At 41.5% G+C, this 14,399-nt stretch overlaps 1 long non-coding RNA gene across 1 annotated transcript in view; it reads right to left on the reverse strand.

The window, feature by feature from the left end:
* The window catches only part of LOC121075797, a 124,262-nt gene that overhangs the window by 10,661 nt on the left and 99,202 nt on the right, over positions 1-14,399 (reverse strand). The window contains exons 3-4 of the long non-coding RNA XR_005823164.1: positions 8,259-8,429; positions 5,809-5,958 (exon numbers count right to left, since the gene is read on the reverse strand). This is a non-coding gene — a long non-coding RNA (uncharacterized LOC121075797). The remainder of the gene's footprint in view (positions 1-5,808; positions 5,959-8,258; positions 8,430-14,399) is intronic.

Genomic DNA, 14,399 nt, shown 5'->3' on the forward strand with positions numbered 1-14,399 from the left:
GAAAGCTTGTCTAGATTATGGGGTTAGCTCAATGAAAAATTGTCTACAGCTTGTCTCCTAGGTCCAAGGGATATTCCAGATCTGTAGCTTATTCATTTCCTGTACTGATGATGCCGGCACTCAGTATGTAGGATTACATTTCACACATATTTTCCTGAGTTTTTGTTTCCTGAGTACTCCCCTTGCTAGTTCTGTAGTATACTTCAGACTAACGGCAATTTAAATGATCACTGGGTTTATCTGGAAGTTTGTGAAATAAATCATGCACTATTTGCATGCAGAGAGCTTACTAGATTTGCTGGTAACAATAGCTCTGGTGACGCTTTTAGCTGACAAGAAGGTAGTTAAGAAATTTCTGTTTGATCTTCAGCTGTTCTCCAAGCTTATCTTCTAAACAGGAACACGTTCTCGTTTGACATCCAAAAGAACAATGTCACTGATTTGCAGAGGGCATCAGAAGTTCTGTATTTTTATTATTTTTATTGATGGCCTACTTTTCCTGCCCCTGTCTGCTCAGTGACCCTTCCACCATAATTGAGCAGACCTGCAGCAGGAATTTATACCTAGCTGTACAGGTAAAGCAGATGACAGGAAACAGAAGCTGTGCAAATTGCCTCTGAAGGCAATGTACGCACACCCCCTGGCACGTACAGGCTTATGTTGCCACACAATTAGGAAAGGAAAGGTAAATTTTGAATAAATATAGTAGCCATAAAAAGTAAAACCATCCTGAGATTAGCTGAAGTCCCAGGCGCTCTCTCTAACAGTAGCCCAGCTCCTGAGATGATCGAATTTCTAGGAGGAAAAGCCCATCTGCAGCACGTACACATCCATGGCACCTCTTGGGGGGCAGAAAGAAAGTGGAAGAAGACAGGGGAAGCCTGGCTTGCTGCCAGCTCACATTTTCATTTTGAATAAATGTGTCTAAAGAGTTTAGACAGAGCCCCTGTAGACCTTGATAAGAGTGTTTATCTGCTCAGCTTCAAAGAAAGCCACAGAAGGACTGTGATGAAATCTGGTGCAATCGTCCCTTTCAAAGCCAAGAAAATGTGTGTGTGTGTATATATATATATATATATATATTTATTTATTTATTTATTTCTGCTGGAAAAGACTGAAGGCTAAGTGAATATGGACCTGAACAATCCTTATATTGAGGCATAATAAGCCATATATCATTTGCACTTAGGGGCTCTCTGATCTGTCCTTGCTTCCTAACCAGGAGCAGTAGGTGCAGGAGCCATTTTGCTTCAGGTTCTGCTCTGCACTCCCCCAGCCACAGCTCTTGACATATGCTTGTGCAGGCGGGTTGTAGGCTAGCTTTGATTCATGAATTATGTTTTTATTTTCCTTTTATCATTCCCTTCGGTTGAAGTGGTGTCTATAAATACCATATCACCCAAATGCTGAGATGGTGGAAAAAAAGTTAGGAGCACTGTATGTAGGCAAATCCCTCCTGCTCTTTCCCTGTCTCCCCAGATAAACAGCCCATCTCTGGTTATCCATCCTAAAGTCGCCAATGCTTAAGGAAGTAGCTGGCAGGTACTAAATAATCAGAGGAACAGGGAAGGCTTTTGGGGTACCCAGTCCCTTCTGCAGCCTGGATAGTACTGTTGTGCTTTGCGATAGTTGTGAGCATGCCTGAGGTTTTTAGATCTCTGAAAAAGGCAAGCTTCATGGCTTATGCAAGACCAAAATGAAACAGACTACACTCAGTGAGGATTTATTTATTTTTAACCTTTCTAGCTGTACCACCAGTGACTCTGTGACTCTGACATTATGCCATTAATTTGCTCTTCACATTTTAATGTTAACTATTTGTGCATTTTTCACATAACTGTTCAATCTAATCTACATTAGCTTCCAGACTTTTTTTTTTTTTTTTTCCCTCTACCTTGATCTAGGTGGTAAATCAATGAGGCTGCTCTTTAAATTCAGAGTCTTTGGAGATTAGCACAACTGAAGAACAGGTTATATAAAAAGGGAGGAGGGGAAGCATTATACATTTACAGTGAAATACTGTTATGGAACAAGCACTAAGAATACAGGGTGGCATATGTTTGGAAACTTTGGGATATACCTACACTGCAACTGGCAGTAATAATTGACTTTTGTGTAGCTTTAACCTGAGCTGGCTTAAAATGTTGAAGGCTTTGCACCATGAGTCTGGCTGCAACAGCCAAGCTGGGATGCTAAGGGTATTCACACCAGCTGATGCATCCATCAGCAGCACTACTGCTACTGGCACTAAAAAGAGCCAGGTTGAAAGTTACTTGGCATGTGCTGCCATAGTGAGCACCTTTAGGCAGACAGAGACACAGCTAACATTAACCTGCTTTAGGAAAACAGCATGCACACACGCACCAGTTTATTGTGGGTGAATAGGAGATGTAACAGTTCGGCCTGGGAAGGTTTGCATCTTCTGTACCCAGACTCCCCAAAACCACAGCTCAAATCCAGCAGTGCTGCCTGAAGAAGGTGGTGTTCCTTTTTGATTCAGAGAAAAAGAAGAACTTCAATGTTTTGAGTTACCAGCTCTTTAACCTTTTGCTGTGAAAGTATTTACTCAGCATGCACTTAGTGTTAACAAAAAGTTCACTCGGGACCTTAATCGAAAGCCACTGTAATCAATGCAAAGACCAGGAGGAAAGAAATCAGATCTTCATCTTCTAGAGATTTTACAGTGAAATTTGGGTTCCTAATAATTTAACATTGACCCAAACTGTTTTTAACCTTTCGGTTAGGTTGAACAAACTTTTCTAGCCTGCTAGAAAATAGAGAAATTGTCATCAAAACCATTTGCTTTTGAGTCACCAACTAAACCATTCAGGCATCCACCTAGAGACCTGTCAACTGTATGAGGATGTATTTTGATTGAGGCTAGAAACAGCTTATAAAGATGTCCAATCTCTTGAGCCAGAAACCTTAGCTAGATACCTACTTTCCTGTGCCACATGAAAAGTCCTGCCACACACTCAGAGTCTGTGTGGGAAAGGTTTCCTTACGTATGAATGTCTAGAGCAATGGCCAACGATACTGACTGAGGTATCATTTTTGAGTCAAAATGTCAATGTTAATTTCTCACTTGATGCCTGTGGATGCATTTTCTGTGGTAGATCTGCAGAGAAGCTGTGAATGGGAGCTGAAATTTGGAAGCGCAGCCCCTGCACACATAAGACACGTGGCTCTTCCTGACAGTCAGTGCAAGTTAACTTGGCAGCACTGTGACAGTCTGGCTTCCCTGGCATCCTGGTGGGGAGATATCTGCATCATGGCTCTCTGACCATCCACACACCAAAGCTCCCCTCCACAGGAAACCAGAACGTACAAGACTCATGTTGCACAGCCAGCTGACACACACACACCTTCAGGCAGGACACGGTCGGGATGTACAGTATAAGTAAGAGGTGAGGAGATCTTCCATGTCGCTCAGCTTTGACACACACACTAAGTCAGGCTTGGACCACCAAGCCCCCCCAAAGTAGGGAAGTTTAATTTTGCTTCTGATGCTTTCAACATGAGTAAGGATCCTTTTGTTCTGCCAGCACACTATATAGCTGTTCATTTATGCTGCACTGTTGGGTAGAGTTTAACAGTTTGAGCTACAAACAATTTCAATTGCAAAAGAAAGAAAATGGTTAACTCATACCACAGCAAAAATCCATCAACTTGATGCAACAGCTCAGAAGAAGGGATGCTTTCTTGTGTTGCACCAGCAAGAACCGTGTTTATAACACTGCCGAGATGATTTTGCCTTCAAAAGATGTGCACTGCCTATGTATGGACCGTAAAAAGGAAGGAAAAAAAGGCTACGAAGTCAGATAATGCAAACTTTCTGAAGGTAAATAGGATAATTAATGGAGGATACATCCTTAGAATTCTCTCTCAAAATTCAAGCAAGAAGAAAATGCCTGTGATAGATTTTTGGCCTTACATACTGGATACCATCCATATCACCTAGTACCCATATCCTCTCAAGGACTTGTGAAAGCATGGTAGAATTGGTCTTACCCACTGAGAGCAGGACACCAGGCCTGTCCCCACTGATATACAGCATCATTCCTGAGGCTGTCCTCATTTGATTGAAGACCTGAAGCTTTGCAGTCTTAGCTATAAGGTACCTTGCTTCCAGCACCACATCTTCCCATCCTATTCTCCTTTTGTTGTAGAGAGGAGCAGAGGGGATCCAGGGGCTCTCACGCTGGGACTGTCTAGACTGGGCGCTCTCAGACCAACATTCAGGGCAGCTCCTGATAGCTCTGGGCCACCCATGTTCCTCTAAAGACAATGTATAAACCAGCTCATACACACAGCTCAGTTTCTCTGGGAGGGAATCCCTTTTTTTACTGGAACATCTTGATAATACGAGCTCTCCTAGTTTCCCAGCCCATTTCCCACTGCACAGGGCCCTAGCCCCACCCTTTCCCCCTTCTCCAGTCCTCTCACCTCCAACCTCTCCAGTAAAACTGAGATGTTGCAGCCCTCAGCCCTTACCCATGTTCTGGTTGGTGCACCATTTCTCCCTATTAGTCCATCAAGAACTAGAAGTGCAACTACATAGGCGTCCAGCTTAACTTTTCAGAATCCCTGCTTTCAAGAAAAGGCACTTGCCTCATTCCACTCTCTGACAGGAGTCTCAGATACATGCAATAATTATCCTTTGAAAGTGTCCACATCTTTGCATTGATGAGACCAGGCTGTATGCTTTACTTTGGGACATTTGAAGCTGGAGGAAGTGGATCTCATCCTTTGATATGATTCAAAGATGTTGCTCTGGGTTAAATATAAGGGCCCTGTCTAGTGTTAATCTGTAAAAATGTCCAAGAAACCTGCGGTTTGTTCTTAAGATACTTCTTCACATTTGAAAGCTCAATATTATTTTGCTCTTTTATATCCAGTTATGCATAAATCAATGTCATTGGTGCCTCAGCACAGAACTTTCCCAGTAGTAGAGTAAAAAGGGTTTCTCTTAATCATTAAAAATATTTAGTTGGATGGGCACTTCCTGTGAAAAGATAACTCCCCTGATTTATTATGTAAGTCATCAAAATGCCTTTTGTTATAGGCCTACAAAGAGATTTTTTTTTATTTTTTTTAATAAGATCTGTATGAATTTTGATTTGTGCCCCATCTGTCTCTAGGAATGATTTACAGACACATATTTATATTTGGAGAATAGCTTGAGAGGTCTAGTTGATATTTCATTGCACCCACAAGATGACTGCCTCTGAAAGTTGTTGGCATTGGTAGGCATCAAATGTATGACATTTTTTGTATATGTGTGAGAGACAGATGAGTAAACGGTTCTCAACAAAGCTGAGAGAAATTTAAAACCCAAACGTGGAAGGAAAATAGCTAGCTTTACAAAGATCAATCTGTGCCAGTATGAAGGGATATATTATCTTTGCAGAATATGACTTATCATCTTTTCCAGGTAGGGATCCCCTAATATTTTTGAAGCCATCTCATATTTCTTCTAAGGGTGTCGTACTTCAGAGGCACAGGCAAATGGAATAGCTGAAGGTGTGTCCTTTGAAGAAGTACTTGCAGAACAAGCCATCTGACTATGTGTGAAATGCATGGCTGGACATGAACCAATTATAAGGGCAACTCTTTCCTACACCTCTAAAAATGATATACAAGCTAAACAGGCCTCATTCAGAGAAATGAAACTGATAATAGTCTTGTTGGCAGTATTCAAATAAACTAACACAAGCAAGAAACTCACCGAGCTGCTTCCAGTTGATACCTATCTTTTACCAGAATCACTGTTGTGTGTAATATCTGCATTGTGTGGGTGATTCTTACCTTTACGACAATGAAAAATAAATATTTTTAAATAGGCATTTGTTAGTCCTTGCAGCCATGCAGATAGGAGCCTGCAAAATACTGAATGATTCCACACAGGTCAGGATCTCCTTTTTCGCTCTATCTTGTAACAGACGAACAAGAAGATACCTGAGAAAATAAAAAGGTAATAACTGTCAGACTGATAAAAGGCAAAATTTGTATATTTGCTGACCTCAACAAGACTGAGGCAAAGAATGCTATAGAAAGGAATTAGTCATATCTCAGAATAATAAAAATACACACTGTCATCTTACTCAGGGGATGACTTCCTAAAGAAAAGTAGTGTTCCAGATGTAGGCCTTAAGTAACTTCCTGCTTGCTTAGCTTACAAAGAAACTTCTCTTAAAGGCATTAGTTTGTGTAATTATCTATTTTAATAAGTGTTTTAACTTTCGGTGAAGACACTGAGGCTAGCTGCTAGTGGAGACCACAAAAGTATTGCTCTGAAGCAAGTACCAAAATATTTGGAGTGGGGGTCTTCCCAGTTCCATACGCTATTTTGTCTGAGACCTGTAATCATCCTTGACAAAATCGTCACTGGAAGAAAAAGTCTCTGATTAGATGCAAGTTTGTGGAACATGTCAGGCATGACCAAGCTCTCATTCTAGTTTCTGCAGTAGATGGGCCATCGCTGGGTGTTAATGGTAATTGTTAATATGCCAATTTGCAATAAATGTTTTCTCCAGCTCTTTGAATCTAGAATCAAAATTGACACTACTGTCAGAAGTAGCAGGAGAAGGTTCTGAAAAGCCAATGAGATCTCAGCTCCATGTCTATTTTTTTTTTTTTTTTTTTACAGCTGGTGAAGATTGCCTGAAAGAAAATTCTGTGGGAGGTTTATTTTGTCACTGACTATGTTGTGTCTGTTTCTTCAGAAAAAATTGAAAGCTTCAGTTTGCAGCATCTTCTACTGGAAGTAACTTACCGTCTGAGTTAATACTCAGAAGTGGAAACACTCTATTGGGATCCTTATTCATATTCTCAACTATGACTGTCTGCTTGCAGTTTCTTGCTACATGAACACTTACATTTTTCATGTATTGCTCAGACTTTATACCTTATGAATATGAACAAGAAATTGGCAAAAACTCACATCTCTTATAATAAAATTCAAATGTTTTCCAACTTTTTTTTTCTCCAACTTTTAAGGCTAAAATGCCCTTTGTGTACTTCAACATTCATATTTTACTCTCATATGAGTAGCAAGAGAAACAGAAAGGATCCCCAAGCTAGGAAATAATGGCAAAGTTTTGGAGGTAATAAAGCACATCGACAATCACATTATTCCAGGGAAACTGGCAAACTAGGGTAAGCCTTCAACCCCACGGTAGTACAGACTTGTACAGACTTATACAGGACATGAAGGTAACAGTATTAATGAGACAACAAACACCTTGTATTCAGAGACATCGCAAAACAGCACCCACGTTGTCAGTCACCTTCAGACCTTATGGGCTGCATGACTTCCAAACTAGGGACCTTGCATGTGCACAGGAAGAATTCCAAACCTCATAATGTGCAACAGTTTGAGGAGGAAAGCTTTTAAGAAACATGATAGGGGAAGCAAAGGTGCATCTTAAATCTTACTGCTTTCTAAGATTTAGGTATGGTTTCATTCATGATTCACACTCTTGAATTCTGATTTGTGAGGACTACTTTTTTTTTTTTCTCCCTCCAATTCAAGGAGAACGCGGTCTTTGTAGCCTGTAGGGAAGGAGTTATCATTCAGAGTGTTTAAAGAGCAGTTTCCACTTTACCGCCTGGTGGGACAGAGGAACAGTCCACGTGTGAATCCACCAGGGCATAGCTGTAGAGTACAAACCAAGACAAACAGCAGCACTGTCAAAACAGGTGTAGTGCTACCTGCAGCTAGAGGCACACCTCTGGTGCCATGTTAATGCCAGATAATTTTGAGAGTCTGTGGGTTGGTTGAAGGTGTCAGGGTGACAAAGAAGGCCCCCAGTCTCTAATTTGATCCTTTCCTTCCTTTCACACAACTGGTCCTGGGAGACAAACCCATGATGTCAAAGAAGCCTCAAAGCTGCTGACTGAGATAAATACTATATTGGCATTATCTCACTGCCACCTCACTGAAAATTAACGGCTCTGGATGTTTCTAGTGATTATTCAGAGATGAATAGGTAACAGACAGCTAGAAGGTACAGGGGGTGGGGGGTCACTTAGAAATCGTGGAGTTACAGAGCTGAGAACACCAGTATACTGATTCGCCATGTACAGACAGACCCAGGAGCAAAATCACAGCTGTATGCTCCTGAGTTTTGTACTTCTCATGTAAGCTAAGAAAACTGTACAAATAAAGCTGTAGGCAGCAAATCTCTTATGTCTTTATCAAAATCTTCCATATATATAAAAAAAAAAAATCTTAGATGTATCTCACTTTTACATACCTGAACAGGGAGAGGGGTGCTTTCTCTTAAAGCTTCCAAATTAACAAAGGATGTGTCTGGAGTATTTGTCAGTGAATGATAAAAACTGAGAGGATAGGAACATTCACTCATTGGCTGGGAAGTTATCAAACTTGTAGAGCCTAGGGGCTGTCTTCAGATGCAAGAGAGCTCCTGTTGAAGACAAGGGAAATGGTGTGTCTCTGCCTGTGAAAAGAATTTGATCCTGGCCCTAGGTACTTCAGAAGAAAGCATTTTCTTGTCTTTCTCTAAAAAGAAACTCACTTGATTCCTCTTTCAAAAGCAAAAAGAAACATCATAAAACGCATTATTAAAGACAGCCTGGATACTCTCTCCCCACCCTCTAGCTTTCCTCTCCCTATCTCCTTATTATTTATAATATTATAAATAGAAAGTCAGATGTAATACACAACTTCAAAGTAACCTTATATGGTAATTTTGCTGCAACAGTAAAAAATGATCAGTTTCTCTGTCAGACAGCCAAACAACACTTCTGCAGTACTTTTTGCACTGACTTCCAATCTCATGAACATTTGGTCGACAAGCATGTTTCTGTTACAGTCCTCATCTCAGCTATGATGTCTGAAATTTACAACACTCTTTCTGAGTGAAAACCAGGCAAGAGCCATCCCCGATAAAAATAGCAGCAAGGAGAAAATCCCAGTGAAGGAATTCAAACCAATCTTTGCAGCGTGTCAAGGCTAATATATGCCCTGCCAATTCAGAAGCAGGAGATGCATGCTTTACGCACTTAGTAGAGAAGCAAAGTGACTGAGAATAAACTGGTCAGCCACAGCATGCTCACAAAGGCCTGGCTGATGGTATCATGCACTCAGCCCTGCATGATGATATGGAGGATTGAAGCTTTCTTCTGCCAACATGGTCCTGCTGCTGAGAGGGGAGGAGGAGGGCAGTGATGCCACTGCATGGTGGGGAAGCAGCCTGGAGCAAACAAAAATGCTGCAGCAGGATCCGAGTCAGTTAAAGGGTGCTTACATATAGGAGAGAGTTAATTTTTCAAACTCAGATACTTCTCACCTTCATGAAGAGGACACCACAGACACAATACTTTCCTGCCTAACAACCATAGACACTCCCTCTTTGCATGCCCCAGATAAATTAGAGATAGTGGAGCTATGCCACAAACCCTGGTGTGTGGCCCAGCACAGTTGGATTTGTTCACAGATTTCATTTTTTTTCTCTACAGAAAGGTCACACGTCAATTATTGTACATGGTGCACTTCACTGAGAGATTACTGAACACTATCAATGAGGCTGTGTCCTGGTTTCAGTTAGGACAGAGTTAATTTGCCTCCTAGTAGCTGGCAGGGTGCTATGTTTTGGATTAGGATGAGAACAGCGCTGATAACATGCTGATGTTTTAATTGTTGTAGAGCAGTGCTTACACCAAGCCAAGGACTTTTCAGCCTCTCTCTGTCCTGCTAGCGAGCAGGCTAGGGATGCAGCAGAAGCTGGGAGGGGACAGACCCAGGACAGCTGACCCAAACTGGCCAAAGGGGTATTCCATACCATCTGACGTCATGCTGAACAATATATAGGGGTGGCTAGCCGGGGTGGAGGGGTGGCCGGCTGCTCGGGGATAGGCTGGGCATCGGTCAACGGGTGGTGAGCAATTGCATTGTGCATCACTTATTTCGTACACATTATTACTATTAATACTATTATTATTATTATTATTATTATTGTTGTTATTCTTTTCCCTGTCTTAATAAACTGTCTTTATCTCAACTCACAGGCTTCACTTTCCCGTTTCTCTCCCCCATCCCGGAGAGGGAGGGGGGAGGGTGAGCGAACAGCTGTGTGGTGTTTGACTGCCAGCCGGGCTAAACCACAACAGGCTGTAATAGAAGTCTGTACTGCATCAGGAAAATCCAGTAGTTTGACTGAGCTGATGGATGCGTCATCCGTTCCCAATATCCCAACTGCTATTAGAGATCAAAATATCTCTGCCTGTAACTGCTCCAGACATCTCATCTGTTCTTCTGGGTGAATGTACCATTAAATGTCAGTCTGTACACATATCACTGGGGTGGGGAGAGGGGGAGAAGGGGGAATTAATAGGCTAGAATGGTCATGTCTGAGAGAGACACAAATCTGAACGTAGTAAATGGCTCAAGAAACACAAGGACCAAGCATTTGTAATGCCTCTTGGCATCACAAGGAGCAGCACTTCAAAAATCTCAGAAGGGGATCAACCATTCAGAGACACAGCACAACACTTGGTATGGGATTGTTGGCAGCAGGACCGAAAATGGCCCTGATTTTCTGTACTAGATGGAGGTTGCTTTACTGTGTTTCACAATATGCCCTCTTGTGCTCTTGTACCTTCGGTCCCCTGTGAACAGCAGATGGTTCAGAGAGTTTGTCTGACAGCAGGGTGCTCTCGGGACACAAAGAAGAAATGAGCTAATGGCACAAAGGCTTCTTGTCTGGCTGGTTGGTCTGCACATGGTGGCTGGAATGGGAAGAACTGCACTATTTTTCTCCTCAAACGTATTGCAAATGTGAGGAGGGTATATCAGGACTCCTGGGGCATTTTTAATGACACCAGAAGAGATTATTTAACCTCGAGAGGTTAACATTTAATAATTAGGTTAGAACCTGCTGTTATCAGACTTGTCAGTCTTCTACCACTAAAAGAAATTTTAAATATCCGTGGAGGCCACAAACTGGGGAAAAAAAACTGTCATGCTTCAAACACCGGGCAAAAAATGTGTGAGGAAAACATTTTCAAAAGTATCCTGGGCTCATTTACAACTGAAGTGTTTAAAAATGAGGGATGGTACCTAAAAGTGAGTGCCTAGTGGGATCAAAAAAATCTGCTGGAACTTTTGAAGACAAGCAAGACGCAGGTTTTAAATACCTGTAACACTTTGACACTGTCAGTTTGGTCATAAGTTATTCACATACCTTGAAGGTTTTTGACTGAAGTAGCTCACTCCCTTTTCTCACCTAAATTCCTTCAAGTCCCTGGGTATCCAAGGGAGACTTAGTATTCTATGTAAGTAAGATGCTTTTGAAAATTTGCAGTAATTGCTTCTGCTCTGACACATCTTTTTCAAAGTAAAGGCTGTAAATTCATTATACACTGGCATTAAACTAACAGAAAGGAAAGAGCAGCACATACGTTTTCTGATAGGCAGGAAAACAGTATGGTAAGAGTACTGACATCAGGCTTCAGGGTACATTCAGCATAGTTGTCAGTAGATTAAGTGTTAAAATAGAAACTGGAACATTAAAATTACAGAGCAAGAAGGGAAAGCACTTGAAAAATAGTCACAAAAGTAAAGCTCGCACCACAGCTCTGACAAAATTAAACCAGGCCTGCACAACATCTGGTCTGGAGATGGTGTGCTACCAGCTGAGTGGCAGCATGGCTGACAGGTTGACAGGCTGACAGGTAGTGAGAGAAGGTCTCCGGCTGGCTCAGAGGCTCTCCTGCTCAGCCTAGCTGGGGATACCTGTTCTGCTTCCCGTCCTGCAGCTGGGGAGAGTTGCACACACGTGCCCACAGACAAGGCAGCCTGCAAAGAGGAGCTGGGGAAGGCCAGGAAGAGGAAAGTGAAGAGGAGATAAGGAGGGAGGACTGCAGCAGGCAAGGACATGAAGGGATAGGATGTGAACAAGACTAGGAAGGTGCAGTAGAGAAGGAGGTGGCTAGGTCACATGTAATTACAGATGGAAATATAGAGGAAGGTGTGTGTGTGTGTAAACGAGCAGAAAACTGAAGTCCAAAGCTGGTATGCTGGAGTCTCAGGTGTCTGAGCTGTGGAGCCCTGAAGTAAACCAGAGAATTATGCTTGATTGCTTAGACACCCATGGGCCAAAACAGGACCAACAAAAATTGGTCAGCAGCACGAACTGACGGATGTGAGCACAGCCAGCAGCTGTGGCAAGGTTCCCAGGGTGGTGAACCACATGGTGTGTACACCAGGAAACATCAGAACCCACCAAAACGTGGAGACACAGTTGGCCGCATGGACCTGATGCTTCAGTGCTGAAAGCAGCAGTGGCTTCTCTGAGAGGGGCAGAGCCCAGGCACCCAGCTCCACTTTCCTCAGCTGATGGAGCTGAAGTGGCTAGCTGCCCTTTCTCAAAACCCTCCCAGACCAGCAGAAAGAAAGTTTTCACAATTTTTCAGCTACCAAGATGGCCGAAAACATTTCGAGTTTGTAATGTCACAATTGTACAAGAAAGAAAAATGCATTTAATTTAATAATTGTTTTTCTCATTTTTACAGCTCTGACTATCCTGAAAGTCTCTTTCATATTCCCCAGTGGTTTAAGAGAAATGGAGGTTGATGTTTTCTGAGTATTTCATATGGCCAAAAGAGGACACGCTTGCTTTAGACCACTAAAACAACAAAAGAAACAGCCATGTAACAAGGAACCCTAGAAACTAATTTGCCAAGTCACTCTGTGCAGTCTCCCAGTTTTATGCTGGACTTCTTCCACACTGCCTGGCATTATCTCCTTTTCCTTTTGCCTTGTAAAGATTCCAAATCTGCACAGATATCCACGTACGTCTGTGAAACTTCCAGCAGGTGCTTTGGTCTGTCAGTGTGATTTAAGTTATAGGCTTCTTATGTTGGGGCTCTGCTCTTGCTAACACTCGCATGCTTAACTACCTCACGTAGCAGAGTTCAGCACATGTGCAAGAGTTTGCAAGACTTGCTATTTGCTCGAGAACACTTATAAAGAGGCATTATATGAGAGCTATAAATATTTGGAGAGTGGCCAAGAACAAGTTTGGAAACTATAAAAGTAACATTGGGGGGTGAAATGACAACCTACATTGACCAAAGGGCAGTGCTTCATTACAATTTACAGGATTTTTTTTCCCCCTAGAAATTAATTAAATATTTGAAGAAAAACACTGGAGGAAGTTTTCTTTTGTGCTTCTGCATTTTCCTGGGAACAGTCATTGCCTTCTTTGTTTCAGACACTGTAAGAACCAAGCTCTAGCAGAGTACTTGAAGAGTCTTAGCAATGCTTGAGCATAACCTGGACATTTTATACTTGTGGCTTAAAATAGTGCTTTTATTAGATGCTTCTGTTTCAGCCAATGTATATTAAAAATTAAAAAAAAAATAAAAATTTAAATCAGATGATCCTGGCAATTCAGCTTTGTGATGCCTTCTCTGTTAAGGTTACTTACTCAAAGTCATACAAAATTGACTCAACACAGAACATGTTTCAAGTCATACAATGTCTCTGCTTGTCTAGATGCAACAAATTACAACATCTGACAAAAAGCACATAAAAGGAGCTTACAGGCGAGACTGTAGGAAGGAATTATTCACAGACAACACAGAAAACAACATATGTAAATGACAGGAGAAGGGCAAACAAAATGTCTATCAATATAAAAAGGAAAGGAAGGCAAATTACTGGAAGAAAGAAGCCAACAACCTAACTGTAAATACATTAAAGAAAACAAAATAAGCCAAGAGCCAGTGAGGATTAGTTAGAGAAAAACCAAGTCAAACAACTCATTAATTTCCAGAAGATGATAGCGGGGTTTGTGGTTAGGGAAAAGTATATGTACAGTATATCTTAATTTTAACAAAGTTTTTAATGTTGTGTCACAGGGAGACCACATAAGCAAACAAAGAAAGTACAGAATAGTTGAAACAATGAGAGGGGATTTATAAAGCTGTTTGGAAAGCTGTATTTGGAGAGAAGAGATGAGTGGTTTGTAGTCAAGTTTCATGGTGATTCTGGAGTTGCACAAGTGTTTGTCCATGACCTGGTGATACTCAATATTTTCATTAATGACCTTGATGAGTATGCTTATTACAATTTGGAAATGATAACCAAGCTAAGTGCACCTGAAAGCATGTCAGAGGAGAGGAGGAAGTTGTAATGACATGGATGGGTGCTAGAATTGGGGAAACAAAAAGAGACTGTAATTCAACAGGGACAAGTGAAAGGTACATAGACAGGAATCAACTTGAATAAATTCAGGCTAGAAAATAACTGTCTAGGAAGAATTTCTACAGAACAGATCTGAGGATCTTAATGAATTGCAATCTACAAAAGCCAGCAATGCCATGCTGTTTTAGAAAAGGCAAATGTTATATTTGAAGATATAAGTGGGACT

The sequence above is a fragment of the Cygnus olor genome, chromosome 1, assembly GCF_009769625.2.
Source record: "Cygnus olor isolate bCygOlo1 chromosome 1, bCygOlo1.pri.v2, whole genome shotgun sequence".
In the NCBI taxonomy this organism is placed as follows: domain Eukaryota; kingdom Metazoa; phylum Chordata; class Aves; order Anseriformes; family Anatidae; genus Cygnus; species Cygnus olor.